This window comes from Oryzias melastigma, linkage group LG13 (genome assembly GCF_002922805.2).
Source record: "Oryzias melastigma strain HK-1 linkage group LG13, ASM292280v2, whole genome shotgun sequence".
Classification (NCBI taxonomy): domain Eukaryota; kingdom Metazoa; phylum Chordata; class Actinopteri; order Beloniformes; family Adrianichthyidae; genus Oryzias; species Oryzias melastigma.
Genome location: NC_050524.1, coordinates 33090301 through 33093106, shown reverse-complemented (window position 1 = coordinate 33093106; position 2806 = coordinate 33090301).

Here is a 2806-nt window from a genome sequence, read left to right as displayed (position 1 = left end):
AGAGCTGTTGATGGAAAGAAGATCATTCATTCAAACAGAGTCTGCCCAAGACACTTTGATTGATTTAAAAGGAGAAATACTCAGAAATGTAAAAAACTAAATGATTTCTTGTTATATTTGTTCTCTTTCAGAAGAAAAATGACACACAGACATGTTAAATTGGAGGGGGACTTAAAATCTTCTTTTTCTGGTGTTTTATGGCAGATGGCACAAAGCATTGAGGTCCATTACCGTCACCTTATTTAAAGCAACTGTCCAATTCATCTTTTACCATACGTCAAAGTTACTGCTTGATGTTAATCCAAACTCTCACCGAGTGTGGGAGGAGATTCTCGACCTAATCACGAAGGACGACAGTTGTGTAAAACTAATATATTAGAAACTTTTTTAGCTAATTTTGCATCCACTGACAATTTTGGGCTAATATGGAGTTGCGCCAATATATTAGCAACTTGTTAGCAGTTTGGATAATTTGGCATCTACTGAGGTGTTCTGGGATAATTTTGGGTTGAGCTAATCTTTTAGCAACGTGCTAGCTTTTTTGGTTTTTTTGACATCTTCTGAGATTTTTTGGGGTGATAATTTGTAGTCAAGCTAATATTTTAGCAACATCCAACATGTTAGCATTTTTGGGCACTTTGGCATCGACTGAGGTTTTTTGGGCTAAGTTCTGAGTTAAGCTCACATGTTTGGGTATCGTGCAAATAATTTTAGTACTTTCAGCAAATTGTTTTAGCAATTTCTTAAAATGCCAAAGTGTCTTTAGCATCCACATTCAGCAGGAAGGATTCATACTAGCATTATCGCAGGTAATTCAATTTTTCTTGTAATTCTTGTTGTTTTGCTGATACATTGTTAATTTTGAAGAAAATTGTGGGATTTACATTCTTAAATAACCTGTGATTTGTGACATCCAAAACCTCTCATCATACACTGCTTTTCTCAGACAAACAAATATGTTCATACTTTTCTCTTTCGTTTAAGCTCTTAAGGCTCAAACCTTTGTAAAAATAAATCTAGCAATAAGGAACCAAAAGAAAGATCTGTTGGCGATGGAAGATTTATGTGAATATGGGAAACTGATTGCATTGTGTATAGGAGACATGGCATGAAGGAGACTGTTTGACAAGGTCAACAGCCAGCTGTAAATAAAAAAAACAATGCAAAAACACAAAATGACACTGAAAAAATTCCACAAAACAGCGAGACTGCGAAAGGTGAACCACGAAATAGCGAGGGAAGACTGTAGGCCTCGCTGGGTTTTTTTCACTCTGTTCCTTGGAGAAGACTTCACTGTTTTGCCAAGTAGTCTCTTTGTTCAAAGTATTTTGTTCAAATTCTGAAAAGTTGTGATAATTTTTATTTTACCAAATTTAAAAACAATTCTTGTGAACCACTTTGAAGTGAAGTATTTGTCTGCTTGGAGGCTGGATCCTCAACCAAATGAAACAGGTTTTGAGAAGCAGAACATGCAGGTTCGATAATAAAAGAATAACAAAACAGGAGAGTTGGAGGCTGACTCCATTCTCAACCCAGATTTGAAAAATACCATAGAGCGGGCAGGGGCGGGGAGTGGTCTGTGGAGCAGAGGTGTGGCTTGGATCTATGATTGACAGTTAGGCTAGCTTTATGTGGCGTACACTGGGTCTCCAATATGGAGTGTTTCTCATTGTTATGTTCAATTAAAAAACAAAAAAATATGGAGAGTGGTATTGGGCAAAGTGTGCAAATTTCTCCACAGAACTTGCTGAGGAGGTTGAAGATTTTCCTTCTCCTCCTTCTCCCGATGTCGGCACTCATGGTCCAGAAACTTATTGTTTCGAGCTGCTTGCTCAAGACCATTGATATATCTTACATTTACAAGCTCAGTTTTATAGATCTGGCACAAAGGCAAAATCTGTTCATTTGACAGCAGTGTGTTACTTGTACCACTAGAAGGTGCAGGTCTTGCACTATTTACAGCTTACTTTTTAGAAATAATAAAAATGGTATAAGCAAAGCTCTTAATTTACCGGTCGATCTTCGCTCCAGTACTCACCTATGGTCATGAGCTCTGGGTCGTGACCGAAAGAACGAGATCCCGACTACGAGCGGCTGAAATGAGTTTTCTCCGGAGAGTGGCTGGGCGCTCCCTTAGAGATAGGGTGAGGAGCTCAGTCACCTGGAGAGAGCTCGGAGTAGAGCCGCTTCTCCTCCGCATCGAGAGGAGCCAGTTGAGGTGGTTCGGGCATCTGATCCTAATGCCTCCTGGACGCCTCCCTGGTGAGGTGTTCCGGGCATGTCCCACTGGGCGGAGGCCCTGGGGAAGACCCAGGACACGCTGGAGAGACTATGTTTCTCGGCTGGCCTGGGAACGCCTCGGGGTCCCCCCAGAGGAGCTGGAGGAAGTGAACGGGTAGAGGGAAGTCTGGGCATCTTTGCTTAGACTGCTGCCCCCGCGACCCGGTCCCGGATGAAGCGGAGGAAGATGGATGGATGGATATACCACGACATCAATGATTTTCTAAGCTTTAATTTGAGCCATTTTTTGTGGAAATCAGTTAAAACACGATTTTTGTGGCTGATGCCTGCATATTTCACATTGAAACAGCTGCTTTCTGTTGACGTGACTCAATGCATAGCAATGGCCTCTCTGTGCGCACGTCTCTGTCCATAGCAGCAAATAGACAAGTGCCAATCCAGTAATATACACTGCTCACAAAAATTAAAGGAACACTCTTTTATTGGGCCTGGCATGAATTGAATTAAACCTGTCTGATAATTTTCTGGTTGGTTAATCAGCTGAGGGCCTCGTTAATCAATTTCA